Genomic DNA, 18947 nt, shown 5'->3' with positions numbered 1-18947 from the left:
TTTATTCCCATTGCATTCCCTTTTTTTTTTTTTTTCTTTTATCTTTCATTGCTCTATTTTGCCCTATTTGTCGTGCCCTGTTTTGCCCATAAAAGTTGTGAGCTTCACTCGGTTTCTTGGTGATTTTGGTACTTGCCTTGAGTTGCATCTTCCAGCCATCGCATGTTGCCTCTCGGTTTCCCTTGGGTAAGTCTCTGCCGCCGCTTATGTCTTGATTTGTTTTCGTTTTGTGGTAGTTTTCTTAAGAAGGAAATATATATATATATATATATATATATATATATTTGTGAATCTCTGTTACCCTAATCATATGAGGTGTTATTAACCTTTTGCCTTCTTTGAATCGCATGAGTTGATATTATGTATATTGACTCTAAAAGCATGAGTTTTGTATTATGTGGGCTACAGTCTATTTTGGGCATAGACGTATGGGCTTATACACTAAGTCAGTATATCAATGCTTTTAACAGAATAATTATAAGTTGATCATGTTTTAGTTTTTATATGTTAAATTCACTTTGTATGAGTTTTGTTTTAAATACAGATTAAATAAATATTTGAAATATACTATTAGTATTAATATTTTTTTTAGAAGTACACAATAGTGCAAGATTTTTATTTTGAACTCTTTAAAAAGAAACTAATTAATTTATTTTTATTAAATGAAACATTTGCTCTCCTACTTTAATCAGTTTTGTTTTAATGAGCCTTTAAACCAGAAATATATTTATGGGATAATTGTATCTATTACTAATATTATTATGCAATTTTAGAAATATTATGAGTTTAATAGTTATGTGGATATTGAGGAATTTAGGAAGTGATGATATTTTAGAATTAAGAGAAATTGTAAGTATTGAGGAATTAAAATAGGTACTTCAGGTGAAATATAAGATATCTGTTCATTGGAGATTTATTTAAATGACATAAATTTTCTATAGGTGATGAATGATATGCATTTGGCACTATTGTGAGGAAATTCATAGAAGCTAAGAAGTACAGGTAAGTGGGGTTCCTATACTAGACTTTACATAAAAGTGAAATGGACTAAGATCAATTTTGAAAAAAATGCATATTGTGTTATGAAAAGAAATGTTAACGATCTGAGTTATTTGTTCTGCATTGCTCATGAGACTCTATATAAGAATAAAATATTTTCTAGCATGACAGGTGTAGATATGAGCTTATTTTTGGCATTATATTATTGAACTCAGAAAAATAAGAGTGAATATGAAAATTGATAATTTTTGCATATGGCGTGAAGATATTCTGAATCTGTTTTGGAAAGTGTGAAATGACCTGAATTTGTTCAGAACTCTGTTTTGGAATGTTTTGGCATTTGAAAAACCTTTGGCATGACGTTCTAATTATGTTCTGACTCTGACTCTTATTCTGATGTGATTCTAATTCTGTTTTGCTCTGTTTGTTGCCCTGTCATGGGATATAATAGTGACCTCTATTCTTATCACGGGATACAATAGTGACCTTTGGCCCAACACGGAATATAATAGTGATTTTCTGTTCTGAGTGCAATCACCTTCATATTCATGGTGATTTATGTTCTACTTGACTTTCTGTAGAATGCACAACCCTACTACATGAGTTAAACATAGAATTTTGTTTTGATATGATGTTTCAGGTTTGCTATGCCAAGGAAATTTTGAATAAGAATATTTTCTGAAAGTTTCGCTCTTATATTTTTGGTAACATGTTTCGATTTTACATTCTGTAAACAAATATTCTGACTCTGCATCCTAGAAAAAAATATTTTATTCAGCATTCTGAATTTTGATAAATGCTCATATTTACATACTAGTATATATTTCTGCTTATTGAGTTGTTGATAACTGACCCCCTCATCTCGAATATTTTCAGATGATTTTGGATGTTTCAACTAATGAGCAAGACTATGAAGCATTGGGTGAGATGACTTAAGAATAATGGATTAAGAATAGAAAGTTTCGATGAGTATTGGCGATTTTTGTTAAGAAATTTCATTGTGTTCTAATGAAGTGACATTTTTGAAGAATTGATTATATTGAGGAAATTAGTTTGAACTAAAATTTCATTATAATATTGGAAATTTAGAGTCTATAATTATATTATTGAAATGTGAGTTTAGGTGACATGTAAAGAAGTTGATATTTTTGGGTTACTGTATCGAGGATTTGATAAATAAGTTTGTGTAATTGTTTAAATTGGAAGTGTTTATATTTGATTTGGAGCTTTTGGAAGTATATTAGCAGTGTTGGAGTTGATAATCAGGTAACATGAGTTAACTCTCTGGACCCTCAGGAACAGGGAGTTACACTTTGTGGCTATATCACTTCTCTGTTTCTATTAACTACAAGTTATATGCACTCATGATATTGTTCCAACTCTTTTGATTGTATAATATATTGTGATTGGATCAATTGATTGTTGATTAGAGTTCTTTTGATTTTATAATTTTATTTTAAGAGAAACAATAGATCCATCGATGATTTCTACCCACATTTTGTACCGAATTCTTTTTTACTTTTATTTAATGATCGATGAAGTGTTTTTCAATGACTTTGATAACTCCGCACTACAACATAATTTGTCTTCTGTGATAGAGGAAACTGTCACCAAAACATCACTAAAGATATTTGGTGACGGTTTGAAACCGTCACCACGATCATCACCTAATGTGCGTCACAGAAAACAATTGGTAACGGTTTATTGTTGAACCGTCACTAAAAATATTTTTAGTGACAGTTGGAGGTGATCCGTTTGGTGTAACGTTCAAACGTTCTCTTTTTTGTGACGGTTGAGATTTGTCACAGAAAGTAACGTTCAGACGTCCAATCGAACGTTCGAATGTCAACTTGACCGATTAGCGTTCGAATGTCAGAAGTTGACGCTCGTTGATTATAGTTCGAACGTATCATATTTACGTTCGAACGTTTATACGTCTGAATGTTAACTGCAATAAACGTTTGAGTTTCCATTCAACTGTTAACGGACAATTGTTTGAACGTAACGGGTATAAATTCAGATGTTAGTTAGTGGTACGTTCTGAGGTTTGTTCGAATGTTACACGTTTAAACATTCGAACGTTTTCTTCATTGAGGGTGAGTACGTTTGAACGTTGAGTTGTACGTTGATTGATATTAGATATTAAAATTAGTTATATACACTAATAAAATTTATAAAATTTATTTCTTCTTCTTTCCTCGCCCACTGCGATTTTGTTGCAACGACATAACACGCTCCATTTGCACCATCATCTCCCACTACACTTGCTCTTTGACTTCACTACATATTCTTTCTTCCTGGTCTCTCTGCTAGTCCTGCAAACGCGGCTGTAAATGAGACCGTCGCTCTAAGAGAGACTCTAACTCTTGCTGTCTCGACTTCATATACTCATTCTCGCGTCATGCAGCTTCTAAATCTTTGGTAATATTATTAATTTGTGAAGTCAATGAGACTAAGGAGAATGAACATCTATGCTTGAAAGATCATCTCAAACCTCTTGTCATACTAAACTACAGCCCGAGCACTTGCGAGAATATGTCTATATCACTAGGAGAGGATTCCCCAGAAACTGACTGCACCTCCATCATTATTTCCTGCAATTTGAAAAAAAACATACATTAAGTAACATATTAAAAGAAATAAAAATAAAAAATAAATTATTCACATGTTGCATAATTCATTTAACAATTAATACCCCTTACATAATTATCTGTAGCGGCAGGATCCATCCACTCACTATGCTCATTAGTGTGAGCAGCAACATAGACATGAATGAAGAAAATGTTTTCAGGATCATCAAGTTCCTAGCAAAGCGACATTAGCATATTTAAAAAGATAATATTATTACTTATATAAAAAAATATCAAAAAAATAAATGAATTCTATAATTTTTTTAATTAACATTTTTTCAGCAAGAGGGTGGAAGGACCTTGAACCGGCACAATGGTGGACAGTCAGAGCGGATCTATTTTGTACATTTGTAGAACTTAAGTACTACAAAACTAATTAAGAATATTAATTGTAATATATATATATATATACATATAATATATAGAATGAATATAAATGTAAATAATTAAAGGATATAAATATAGAATACCTGATAATTTTGATATGAGAAAAGATCACAACACTTTCTCCAATCGTCTAACTTCATCTGTTGGAAAGGGGAGCCTGCAGCCTCTTCCAACATCTCAAACTTCTTGAAGTGATCATAACATCGTCCCTTGTAACGTCAAAATAGTGTAGCCATCAACTCATTCACAGTTCTCAAATTCTCGCTATAGCCAAAGTCGAGATCAAATTCATTCTAATAAGTGAATTAGGTTAAAAATATGATATATCAATCTAGGTAAAAGAAATGTACTCTCAAAGTAAACTCATTAGCACATGATTTTGAATGTGTTCCTTAATCTCATTCAGAACATCTCGCTATGAGCGCACATAAATGAAGCATAAGCTCGGACTACTGTGCCAATATAGGAAGAAAGCGCTGCTACACTATTATCCACTCCTCTAGAGGAATTATCAAGAATAGAGATCTTGAGTTTTCCTTTCCTTCCTTTTTTTCTCAAAAGAGATGCCACATGTATAGCCACGACAATGAGGAGCAGATGCATCAACTATCTAATAATAGTATAATTATAGTTATATAGTTATTGAGACAAAAATATTAATTATATAATTAATTATCAACAAAATTTCCTTACTAGTAGGTATCGACTGGCTGTTGTTCTCTTACTTCTTAACTTAATCTTCAAGAGCGGATTCCTCAGGTAGGGAGTCCTCAATGGGTTCGGGACTTGGAATTGGCAGAGCAGGCAGATTTTTTCGTTGTCGTTTTGCCAACATCCTTAACAATGATTAATTATATCAAAGAAAATTAATTAGAAGAAATTATGAAAAGTATAATATTTTATAGTCACCTATATGAATAAAATATTTAGTATTTTTATTCTTCATCTTCAGATGTATTTTCCATATTTGTTTTAGAATCTCTCTCAATAACATCTTCGTCGTCATCATAAACCTCTTCTTCGTCCTCTTTATCCACTTCCTCCCTGGATACTAATTTGTCTTCTTCTTCTTCCTCACTTACTTGAATTGAATGATCATTTAATATGGACGGATCTAGATGAATGGGTGGGACATCATCTCTATACAAGGAGAATAACTCGAGTGCATCGAGGTCAACAAACAAGTTAATACCCTCTCCATCTTCCTGGTACGCCTCTACAATCAAAGTGTCATCTTCATCTCCACTATTCTCATAATCTGCACTCGTTCCTGCACTTATCAGGTGTATTCTACATTTTTTAGTTACTCCCCATTCAAATTTGATTTTTAAACATTGAGGATAATGTTTCATTTAAGTTGAGGGGTGGTGGTGCAAATTCAGTATTTAAAATGCTTGTTGGAAATCTGTGGCATATTTTCATGTGTCAATTTTTTTTTAATTTGCATCACATCTGCATCTTTTTTACATGTGTACTCATTCTCATGCATAGTCGTCTTCGTGAATTTGCCAAACCCACTATAATCATTTTTAGCTGAAACCTTTAATGCACTCATCCAAATTTTGTGGTAAGATAGTGGTTTGACACATGTAGCTAAAGAACTCTTTTGCTTAAGTATTCATGTGAGTTTTGGAGAGAATTAAGAGCCTATAAATGCAGTATATTGTGATAAGTGTTCATTGATCTGTTGAATGGGGCACTTCTTTTGAGAATATCATTATATAGTTTGTGGTAAGATAGTGGATATACTTGGGATATGACGAAGGTCAACTTAGGATCAATGTTTGAGCCTTTCAAGCTAACCCTTTTCATCATAGACCTAGTAGCCAACTTTGAGCCAATAAACACATGTAGCTTTTTCTTTTGATATGCCCACATTATCCATATCTTTCCACATTGGAATATAATCTATACACTAATTTTCCTTACCCTTGTTACTTCTAAGTGTGTACTAGATGTGAAATTTTTCTTTTTTGCACGGACTTAAAAAAAGGGAGAGAGAGGAAAGGGAAGAACATGAGTTACAAGGTGTTCAAGTGAGTGGACTTCAAAGGCAAAAAATCAAGGCTAGGTAGAAATAACAAAATATCAGGGTGACATAATTGTTCACCAAATTATTAAAAAAAAAATACATTATTCTATGATTGAAAGGTCGAAGAGTACATCAAGTGAGAAATGTGGTTTATTGAGATGTTTAATAAGATTCCCTTTGAATGTACTTGGAAGTTTTTGAATTATTTACATCTTTTTTTTTTCATATAGCCCCGAACCTAAGCCACGTTACAACCTTTTGTTATGACTGTTCAGATACTAAGTAAGCTTTTGGAAAGAGTGGTGGAAGTCTCATTTGTTAGTGTTTCTATCATAAAATCAATATTTGATTGTTGCTTGTACATAATTGCCTAATTCTCCATGAGAGTGTGTGTACACCAATTGTCAACTCCATAGAGAAAATCCTCACATGAAACACTTTTATATCCATGAGTTATGGAGTTGAGCCTTTCGCTTGCGATGTTATTGATGTTGCATGTGTCAGAGCTTCTGATTAGATGGATATAGTTTGGAACACACACACACACTATGTGGATTGCTATAGGTGGATTGCTTGTAATAGGGTTATTGAATTCCTAAGATTGTTTTGATATATGAATCTGGAAAGTGTGACTTGGTGGCCTTTATGTATGATTTTCTTTGGTCTCATTCTTTATTTTGGCATGAAAATTGCTAGGGATAAGCAATAAGCAAGTTAGGGGGTGTGATGCGTGTATGAAAGTGCACTCTAAATATTCTATTATTGGACTAAAATGCTAAAATGTGAATAGAAATTATAGGAATTAATGTGTATTCATTAATTGAAATTTTATTTACTTTGGGACACTTCTAAGCAGATTTTTATGTTTAATTTCAGAGTCTATAAAAGAGCAGGTCCAAACCCAGTCAAATTCAAAGGAATTTTAAGTGAGCAAGACGGTGGAATAGCCTAAGAGCTTTCAACGAGTGTATGACTCTTCAAATAAGGATAATGATGGGGTTTGAGAGTAATTCAGATCAAGAAAAAATATCAGTCCGAAATTCGCTAAAAGACAGCCTGTACATACTTTAGTATTTTGATCATAACTCCTGATTGATGCAATTTTTGATGTTTTGGAAAGTTATCTTAAAGGGCTACAAAGTTGTCTCTAATAGAGATTTTCGAATTCGAACTCCTGAAGCTCGTACGTGGCTGCCAAGATGAGTTATAAAGTTTAGGCGATTTTGTATACGAAAATATGAAGACATTAGGATTTTTTTCTTACCCTTTATAAGTATTTCATTAGCACGAAATTGGGAGTTCAAAAAGGGGGTGACGGCTCAGTTCTGAAGAGGGGGAGACAAAATTAATTTCTATGGCCATCGTTTGCTTTATTTTTCTCTTGAGATTTTTGTTGTCCATTATATTTTATTGGTAACTAAATTTTAAAGTATGGCTAGGGATGAACTTGCACATTAATTGGTATTTTTAATTTATTTTTGATTTATGTATTTGATTTTTAATTACGAAAATTCTTTTGTTTTATCATTCTCAATTCATTATTGACGCTTTCTTCTCCAAATAATTATAGAATTTATCTGTTTATGGATTCAGTCATGCTTTTTCTATTGAATGGATTAGCTTTTTGATTATATTTGGATCAATTATTTATCTATATTGATTTAATTCTTTGTTGCAATATCACTTCCTGAGTATATTGTCGTCGTTGGATTTTCTTAATAGTGATAATAATTTACGTATTTTAAAAGTCACTACAACAAATCTCATTTTTTCCCAGGAGGGACTGTGGTCTGAAAAAGTATAGACTTCATGGGAAACGATCTATTTCCCACCAATTTGTGTCGTGGGAGGCTCGTGGCATAAAACTGGTCGGGAAAAATTATTTTTCCACCAAACCACAAGTTTATGGGAAAAGCTTTCTTTTTCCCATGAACTACCATGGTGGTTAAAACTTTTTTTCTTTGTGGCAAATAAGGTTTCATCTGGTTTGATGTGGTGGGAAACAACATCATTCTCCATGAGAAGAGGTTGTGGTAAAAGGTGTTTACCCCTGACATATCTTCGTAGAAAAAGTTATCTTTGGTATTTCCGATAAAATACTTTCCTGAGAAATATATATTCTCCACAAAATATTTCATTGAAAATACTTATTCAGAATACATCTTATCGTGGAAAATAATTACTTCTAGCAAAAAAAAGAAAAGTATTTGCCATGAGTTGCGTTCGCAGCAAATGCTAAGAGATTTAAAAAATAAAAATTATTATCATGCTTGCAAACTTGAGCACAAGAACCTGAAGCGAAATTATTAAGAAAGAAGAAGTGAAAAAGCTAATCACTTGATTACTCCCAAACTAAATAATCTAAAAAGCATAAATCTTCAGAGGAGAAAGCAAGAACTAGAATTGCAAGTCTCAAGAATGAGGGCATCGATTTCAAGTTATAGAAGCCTCAAATTTCAAAAGATGTCTCATGGTACAACTTAGAGCATCAAAACAACCACCTATGAGTACGCATGGAAATCATGTGCACTATTATCAAGCAATTGCAAAGCATAATGCCATGATCATGAACATTATTCTATGAATACCACGAAGAGAAACAAAACTAGAATTGGAAGTTTCTAAGATATGAGCAACAGAAACAGTCTATTTATCACTTTCAACATAGTTATACATTACTTATCCCTTTTCCACATTGAAAAGTGATTCAATTAGTTACTAAAGCATTAAAAAACCTAAGAAAATGGAGTCGTACCTCTGATTTGGCACCAGATTATCCTTAAAAACATGTTTTCCAGATTGAGATTTCTCATTTAGAAACTTGATTGAGGTATGAGCAGGACAGAGCATGAGAAAGTTTTCCTGCAAGAAACAAAATAAAAAATTTACATAGATACAAATCTGACTAGGCTCTCAGCACCACACCATACACGTCTATATACACTAAAATAATGCACTTGAGACACAAAGGTAGGATTTTTACCGTGTTTAAGGGTTGGACAGCTAAGGAGGCGTGCGGGGGAGGTGCTCTTGTGTCCATGGGTTGCTCGTGTTGGTCCTGTGTCTTGGCTGGAGGAGGAGACGGTGGCTCATAGCGGTGGGGAAGGCCACTGTAATAAGAAAACTGTGGGGGGTGTGCGGTGGAGACCTGAGAGAGAGACCGTGCGAGGAAGAGAGATGCGGGAGCTGGGGGAACCATAGGGCTGTTGAGGGTGGTGATGGCCATGCCTCGAGACGGCGGAGGCGCACGGATCTGCTAGGATCCGAGAGGGAGAGGGAGAGAGAGAGAGAGAGAGAGAGAGAGAGAGAATCGGTGAGAGGGAGGGCTGAGGGGGAACACCCACAGTGGCTCGACGGCAAAGGGAGCCGTCTGCGATGGTGCAGTAGGGAGGAGAGGCTTCACAGCCGCGGAGAGAGAGAGAGAGAGAGGAGAGTATCGTGGGGGTTTTTTTTGGGGGGGGGGGGGTGCGGGGAGGGAAGAAACGAGTGGGGGATTTAATTTTATTTAGTATTTCCGGCGAATTTTTATCGCCGAAATAACTTATCATGCCGCCACAAATGCAAATAACCCACATGTAAAAAGGTTGATCTATTTGTGGTGAAAAATGATTGCCGAAAAAAGATAATAATCTTGGTGCAAAAAACTAATACCCACGAGAGGGAAATTATTCTGTAATTTCCAAATAGCTTTTCAACCTTTTAGAAGATCTCTATCACACTATTCTTCTCTAGTACCTTCTGTAACAACCCACTAGAAATTCACTAGTGGAATTTCTATTGACTTTAGAAACCTCGTGAAAACTCCATAAATTTTTACGAATCGACCAATCGCTCAGCTTTTAGTTTGTCATCATAATTAGTGTAATCACTCAATATGATGCTAGAGTTATGAGTTTAATTATTTGAGGTAGTTAGAAGTGTCAGAATGCGTTATGGTCTATGCCATTAGACTCAGTGGATTATTTAGGATTTTATAGCGCAATAGCTTATTTTCATAATTCTGGACGAAACGTCTGTTGGAAATTGTGAAATTATTTTTAAGGGCACTTCGGAGTTGAATTTCGGTAAACGACTTTTACTATAGGTTAATATGAATATTTAGAATTTTTCACTACTAAGTTTGTTATGTATTTTTTTTACAGTGAATAGTAACCTCGATAAGCGCACATAGTGCAGTGTTTTCAAAATCACAGTGTGGAATGTCCAAATTAGGTTAGAGAAGTTTTATTTTGACACTTGGCAAGATCTTACCCACACATAGTGAATGGTATTAGACACTTGGCACAAACAGAAACCACTAGACAGATTTATGAAGGAAATCAAGGTGTGAGATCATGCCACCTAAGCAAAACTTTGTTTCATCTGATCAACCAAATTGTGCTAGACCAAAGAGGGTTTCAACCCTAGCAAAACCCTAAATGGTTGGAATCCAATTGAAACCCCAAAATCTTGGTTGAAACTGAAACCCTAAACGGTTTCCCAAACCCTAAAGTTGGCCTCCAAACCCTTTCTAACCCGATTTCTAGCATTGTGTTTAATCACTTGATTAAATCACTTCCACAAGCTATTAGTTAATAAAATCCTTGTTATAACATCATTATCCAACCTTTTAAACCTTGGAAATTTGATTGGGCCAAGAAAAATTGGTTTTGGGCTTTATAGCATCTCAAATCTTAAACAAACCCCCTTTACACCCCAAATTGAAGCCCACTTGGTTGGGGCCCACCAAGGCCCACGAAATTGGCCACCTTGGCAAAGTTTCTTGAAGAAGTTTCCTCCCCCACATGGTAGACCATCCATTGACATTGGCTGCACTCACTAGTGCCTTGATGTGAAGGAGAAATCCACTCCATCAACCTCCATCTCTCACAGCTGCTGCAGGCAGTCCTTTGCCCTCATTACTCTCCACTTTATGTCACATAGCCAACTCCAATCAAGGGTCTTTCAAGCCCATAACTTCACCCTCCAGGAGTCTAAAGTCGAGCAAGATACACTTCTCTCCATTTTATTACTTCTTTCCCCCGTTCTTAGAGAGAAACCCAAAAGAGCTCTTTCGGGCAGATTTCTGGATATTTTGGCGTGGCCATTTTCGACCCTTTGTAAGTATTTTATCACGATGACTCCTTCATAAAAGTTGTTCGTCTTTGAGTCTAGTCTTGGTGGATATCTTATGAGTCTCATTCTATGCTCATTTGATTGGTCAAAAGTATTTTTAACCATGGAAAGGTCATTCTGGGCTTGAAACTGGAGAGTATGATATGTTTTGAAATTTTTGACCAAGCTAATGGACATATCTTGGTCCGAAAATTTTATGGAGTGTTGCTAGAATGTGTTTAAGAATTTTCATTGAGGTTTTATTGCATGAATAAACTTTTTGATGATAGATTTTCTTAACTTTAGAAACTTGAAAACTGGAAGTGGAAAAACAGTTTTTGTTTTGTGAAAGTTTGAATATTTCTTGGTTTAATCTTATTCCAAAGGCTTTAATATTTTTATATAATGATCCTAAGCCTCTTATATACATGTTAGGATTTTATTTCTAAGATATTTAGTATTATTTTTAAAGATATGATTTTCTATGCAAGATGATTTCGGTTTGGCATAAGACTTAATGTTTTTGGGTTGGATCCATGTTTTATTGAATTTTAGCCATGTAATTTTAAGTTTGATGGTTGGATCTTCTTTAGGACACATTTTTAAACCATGAAATATTTCAGTTTGAAGATCACATGTTTTTAAGTGATGGATCAAGAGATTGATCAAAGTTAGTGGAAAGAAAAGTTTCTGTTTTGGACTAAGTTTAAAAACCAAAAACTCCAAGTGTTGTTTTGTGATTTTTTGTGACTTTTGATTGATGATTTATAAACATGGTTGATCTTAGGATGATGTTATGAATATGTTAGAAATAAAATTTGATTTTTTTTGGAATTCCTGGAGATGTCTTTATTAAAGTAAAAACTTGTGTTTTTAAGGGTTTACTTTTTGTTAAAAAGTTTGGGTCTTTTTACAAAAAGTTTGGTGTTGATGATTAGTTTTTCTTAATGGATATTTTAAGTGTGTTTTTAAACTTAGGATAGGAAGATTTTTGTTACAAAATTTTGGTCTAATCATGAGTTTTGAAATTTCGAAAGAATTGCAACTAAAATAAAGAGAAATGGCCTATGTAGGTTTGGCCATAGTGAGTTTTCCATAATTGTGAATGGTTTTAAATTTTTCTGAGTTGATATTTGAGTTTAGGACAAAATTTACATGAGGAATGTAAATTTAGGTAATTTTTGGAGTTAGAATGTGAAATCCTTAAGTTAGGGGTAAAATGGTCATTTTTTCACATGTAGAGGGTAAAATGGTAATTTTACTCTAAATTGTCTCTTTTCACATTTCTAATCGTTAGTAATTAATTTTTAACTTTTAGAATACCCTCTTTCAGTTTCACGCTTTTTCTCGTAGAACACGACTATCGAGGTAAGTTTGTTCTTAACTTACTATCAGGTTACTGTGTATGTGGGATGGGTAAGGGAATTACATTTTATGTTCGTATGTTGTTTTGTATGCCATGTGATGCTATGTCATCTCATGTTTATCTTTTACCCGAATTATTGTTACAAAATACGTATCTGTTACATAATATATTCTGTCTCATGTTACTATCTGTTGCAAGTATGTCACATTATGTATGCCATCTGTTACATGTATGTCATGTCCCGTAATATTCACTGTCACATGTTATGTCATGTTATGAAATATTGTCTGTTACATGTTATTTTATGTTACAAAATTTTGTCTGTTACATGCATGTCATGTTATGAAATATTGTCTGTTTTATTTATGTCTCGACATATGTCATGCTTGTCATCTTACGTTCATGTCACGTCATGTTTCGTCAGGACTTTTATCTTTTCGTATTCATATCATCCTTTCTCGAATACAGTTTGTATATCTCGAGAACAAGACCAGTCTTGTTAAGTTATTCATATCAATCACGACCGTAAGCGCTAGGGTAATATCCTAGTGGAACTCCTTTGTTCATGTTAAAGTGTCTAAATAGGTGTAAAATTTCCTAGATTGACGAAGTACTGTCAACAGATTACGAATGGGGCCTAACTAGCTGGTCACTAGAGCGCCTCAGGCACTAACGCCGATTGAGCCACTTTATTTTACGTCTGTCCACAGTAAGTGTGACACAAACAAATCATGGAGCCACAACAACTGTGGAGCATAAAGTATGAGGCCACAACAATTATGGAGCATAGACTACGTGAGACACAGCAATTGTGACAGGTAGAATACGTGGGACCACGACAATTGTGGAGTATGTATTAACGCACACATAACTGGTATAGACACTTGTGTTGTGATGAGGTAATCGACAGGGACACACGGCCCAAGGGGACCCGTGTAGTACCTGTATGATCACTTTATTAATTAAGTCTACTGAGCAAGATTTCAAGTTCATATCTTTCACGTTCAAGTCATGTTTCACGTTATGTTATGTTCAAACTGATGTTCATGTCAAGTTTCAAGTTTATGTCACGTCTAGCTAAGTTTCAGTTACAGTTCAAGTTATGTCAACTCATGCCATGTTATGTCAAGTCACGTTATGCTCATTATTTCATGCCATGTTATGTCAAGTCATGTTATGCTTATTATTTCATGCCATGTTATGTCAAGTTATGTTATGTTTACTATTGACTTTGATTGTGCATTCATGCATTTATTGTGATGCATGCATCATTAACCTGTGTAAAGGTTTTTTGTTAACTTGTTGAGATTTGTAATCAAATTTCACTCTGGTAATCCCAACTACCATTCTCCCCGAATGGTAGATCTTGTTACAGGATTTGAAGGAGAACCAGGAATCGACCAACTAGAAACGGTCGACTAAGCGATGGTGCGACATAAATGTAGTTGCCCTAGATTACTACTTGTATTTTGTGGAGTTCAATCTCCAGCACTCTTTTGTTCGCAACCGTTTTGAACTAGTGTTGTGATCTCAGTTGTTTAGTATGCCTTTATGTATGAAGTATGTTTTAAGTCTTTGGGATATTATAAGTTTGGTGCATAGTATTGCTAAAAAAAAAAAAAAAGTATCCGCTACGAATTTTGCATAATGTTAGATGCATGTTAGGAACATTGCATCTTATATGTCATAAACGGGGGTAGGTAACCTTGTGTTGCATGTCCCGATGCATCGGATGTCCGCCCTATCCCAAGCGGAATCTGTGGGCGTCATACCTTCTAGTTATCAAACACCTAGATTTGTTCTTACATCAATATCTTGGAATAGATCTCAAAATTTTGACATCCAATCTCAGAGTTTAAACACACAAATTCGAAAAATTAGTCCCGAAAATATTATTTATACACCAGTATATATTGTTAACCATCCAAATAGGGCATCCACCTCTCATAATCCTGAAAATGAACATTCTTTTCCAATATATTCACAAGTAGTTAGAGATGATGCCCAAATATATACCTTGAATAAAGAAGAATTTAACATTAACAAAGAATATCTCAAATAAGATTATATGAAAGAAGAAAATAATCACAAAAGATTAGTATTTTTCTCAAATTTTACAAAAATAGAAAGAGATTATATTCAAGAAAAATATTATGAGTATTTAGAGAAAATACAGATTAATATACCTTTCTTTTCATGGTTTGAGATATATAAATCAAATCAATTGTCTACCGTAAGCAAGACTACTAACCAATGAATTAAAGAAAAGAATAATCAAATTGTTTATGAAGAATACCCCATTTTGAAAGCATCAAGTTCAATAAGAGAAATACTCAAATATTCGCTTCACCGATTAAAAAACACAATAATATAATAGAAGGTAAAAACACTGATAAAAATATTGATAATATAATCTAACAAAAAAATTACTCATAAAAATATAATCTGTATTTTCTCTAAATACTCATAATATTTTTTCTGAATATGATCTTTTTCTATTTTTGTAAAAGTTGAGAAAAATATTAATCTTTTATGACTATTTTCTTCTTTCATATAATCTTGTTTAAGATATTATTTGTTAATATTATGCGCTATTTTTCATAATCAAATTGTTTATGAAGAATACCGTCATCTCTCCACCGTTGCACGCTGCTACTAAACCGTCGCAAAAAGGTAAGCATCCCTCTTTTGTCCTCTTACATTTTTTTTTTTTAAAGATTTAGTAGGATTTTGTGTAAACCGAACGTTAGTAGTAGCCGAATTTTTCACTCCATTTCCAGCCACCACAGGTTGCCATTGGTCAAATGGTCACCTTAGATAAGCTTCTTGAAGTGTATACTTCATTTCTATGGTGACATTTGTCCACTTAGAACCGTGGTACATGATTTTCGAGAATGGCAGAGTCAGCCATGCTGTGTCATAACGTTCGAACATTTTAACAAAACGTTCAAATGTATGACATTTCAATTGTATAGCCGTTATACCTTCCACATTCGAACATATATTTTGTACATTCGAACATTACTTTTCGTAGCATTTATGTTCAAACATTGAATTTTAACGTTCGAACGTACTACGTTTGAATTTATCCGCCGTTTTGCCATTCGCATTGCAGAAGTCAATATTTTGCGTTCGAACATGGAAGGCATAACGTTCGAAAGTAACACATTTCAAAATTCTTATCTGTTATACCCTTAACATTCGAACGTGTATATTATATTATGTTCGAACGTTAATATAATTTTTATCTAAAGAACGTGCATCTTTGTTTAGATAAAATGTTCGAACATATGTTATATTATCTTCGAACGTTAATGCAAAGCAGTTTAAAATTAATACAAAAAATGCATCAATAGTACTAATAATTCTTTTTTTCTATTTCTATTTTCAGGATATGGGCTCATCCTTTTCATACCAAGAAACGGAGAAGGGAAGGAACCATTGAGGACACTGCTTGAGTAGGGGCTCGTACTGTTATGGTGGAGCGAGAAGTCCTGATCAATGAGTTTGACAAGCTCAGATGGGAGCAGACGAACCTCAGAGATGTCTTCATCAGTAGATGCTAGGAAAATATCTGTACCATGAGGGGGAAGGTATACCCCTCAATGGTTTAGAAGTTCTATATGGGGATGTGCACCATGTCTCAGGACGCATCCTCTCACACTATGACTATACGTAGTGTTTCGTTTGAGATTTCACCGGATGTCATTGCCAAGCTCCTCGGGATTCATCGAGTAGTTGAGACATCGACTACGGCTGACTCTCATATTGGCAACAAAACGTCGTTCACACATCTACATCTGCACACAGCACACTCGATGCAGATGTAGGCACTTCTGCATCATCTACTGGCCCAACTGCGCTAGTAGATGATGCCAGAGATGCAGATCGGTCATAGGCTGAGGGTACTAACCTTGAAGCGTGAGATGATGATCGAGATGAAGATTTCTACATCCTCACTGAAAGAGACCGCACACAGATCGAGGGGAAGAATGCCTTCAACCAAATGCATCTGCTTCCTTTCTTCTGCATGTTACAGCTTATTGTTGCAACAAACTTAGATCCTGTGGCATAGTTTTTTATATGAGTGGCACGTGGAGATCCAATCAATTTGCCACTGTGCATTTTTGAGAGAATCCATTACGAGGTGAGCATCGTCTCCACGGACAACCTCCCATATAGTGTCATCATCAGGTGGTTATTACTTGTTTGAAGAGTGCCACTCCAACCGGAGGAGTGGGTCACAAATAAGATAATCCCCCTTGACATGACCACGCATCGACGTAGCATTGGACAGGCGAGGGGGTATCCGACGTCAGCACCCCTGTAGCAGATCTAGTTCCTCTAATGCAGCCCAGGCCTAGTGTGGGTAGTAGTAGTCAGCAACCGATGAGTAGATCTGCAGGAGATGTCACAGCTCACTACACATATCGGTCGACAAATCGTGGCTATAGAGGAGTGTGTCACCGAGATAGACCATCGTGTAAATATCCTCAACGAGAAGGTTGATAGCTTGACAGAAGAGATACGGAGTATGAATTTCGTGAATAGCACATTCGTCTAAGTGTTGTTCACGAAATTTTATCATATTTTGTATTTTACTTGTAGGCAGGGAAATGGGTAGGGCGGAAAAATATTTAGGCCTCACCCGTGGTATTAGCAAATTTCAAAGACGAAATTTTTTTTAAGGGGGGAAGAATGTAACACCAGAGTCCAGCAACAAGTCATTTTCTGAAATTTTTGGTTTTTAGATTTATACGTAGAAAGAGCCCAATAATTTTTTAGTATTATTTTTAGGATCGGATGGAAATTTTTTTTTTAAGGGTCGAGGAATTTATGAAACAGGTATATTTATATTTTTAAGATGAGTCGGAGCCCAAAACTTCAAGAGCAACCCATTTATTAATAGTTTATTTATTAATTTATTTTATTTTTTCACAACAAAACATGGCCAAATATTTGAAATAGCCAAGTGTTTTTAACAGACCCAAGCCCTTGATAACCAAGAATAGGCCCCATGTCAAGCACGGCTCCATGCCAATTGCCATGCACGTATCTAAGGTATTTTTTTCACTCCCTTGCACTTGCACGTCTCCTACGGCTCTTGGGTTTTCCTTTAACATTCAATCACCTTCATATATATATATATACATACTTTCTGCACAACACCAAGCCGCAACACCATAACTCAGTTTCTTCCCACCATCCCAAAAATCAGCCCAACGCCTCCATCACGCACATACGTTTGTAGCATGCTTACACTATAGCTCAGCCTCCATCAAACCCTCCACCAAGTTCCAGCCCCTGCTACCCTCTTCAACCACCACTCCACTACAGCAAACGAGACTGCCGAGACGCAACTTGGCATCATTTTGCGTGTGTTGCCGCATCAGAAAAACCAACGCGTTGTGCATGCAGCCTAACAGAAACCACCCTGTGCGAGTCTTTCCCCTGCACGGCGGAAGCCACTAGTCATTGCTTAGCCCATCGTGAAACCGTAAACCACCGTACATGCACCTTACACACGATGCCAACCACTGGGAACCACGAGAAGTCATCCCCTGTTTTTGTTTCAGGAAATAGAGCCAATATCTCCACTGCGTAAGGCCCCTCTACGCGCTGCCCAACCACTAGGAGGGTTGCTGCTTGCAGCCGTTGCCACCTCTGCCCCAGGCCGCTATCACCCGCTAGAAATCAAGCCTCCACATCCCAGTGATGTCCAGCACCACCGTCCGAAGCCTCCATGCACGCCACATGGCGCGTAAGCTCCCTCTCCGTCTCTCTGTCTCTCGCTCATCCCTCTCTCTCTCGATGCGCAGCCGCTCTGCCCCACCCATGTCTCAGCCACCTCGCAGTTGCCCCCCACGGTTAGCCTGCATCGCACGACCTAGGTCTTCCCTGAAGCAAAGAAATAGAAAGTGGTGCATTGCCATTTACGTAAGGTTAGGGATGGTTTCCGAACAGTGGATATTACAATTTTACCCTTGAGTTATACTCCTGAGCATGTCTTTATATTTTGTTTTGGGACGTGAATTCACTAAATTTTATCCTTGGTAAGCCCAGCCATGCATGTTTTGTGTTTTACGCAGGTTTGTCGTTTTGTTGGTTTTCAAAGATTGGGGAAATTACATTAATACCCTTTACTACGTATTATTTAGATTTGGAATTACAATTTTGCCCTTATTATTAGATGGTTTCAATTTGAAATTTTGTTTATATTAAATCTGTTTTTACATGGTTTATGCAGGAAGTATAAGAAATTTTACAGAAAATAAATAGGATTTTCAAATTGTACTAATAGTAGCATATTATTTTTTACAATAAGTGTGAAATTTTATTTTGAATATTTTAATTATGATTACAGAAAGTCACTTAAGTATTTTAACATGTTATTAAGTAAAGTTTTATTTTTAGAATAAACGATACTAATGTAATGTTA

Source organism: Juglans microcarpa x Juglans regia, chromosome 8D, assembly GCF_004785595.1.
Source record: "Juglans microcarpa x Juglans regia isolate MS1-56 chromosome 8D, Jm3101_v1.0, whole genome shotgun sequence".
Lineage (NCBI taxonomy): Eukaryota > Viridiplantae > Streptophyta > Magnoliopsida > Fagales > Juglandaceae > Juglans > Juglans microcarpa x Juglans regia.
The sequence above is the reverse complement of the archived record's forward strand: the minus strand, read 5'-3'. Positions refer to the sequence as shown.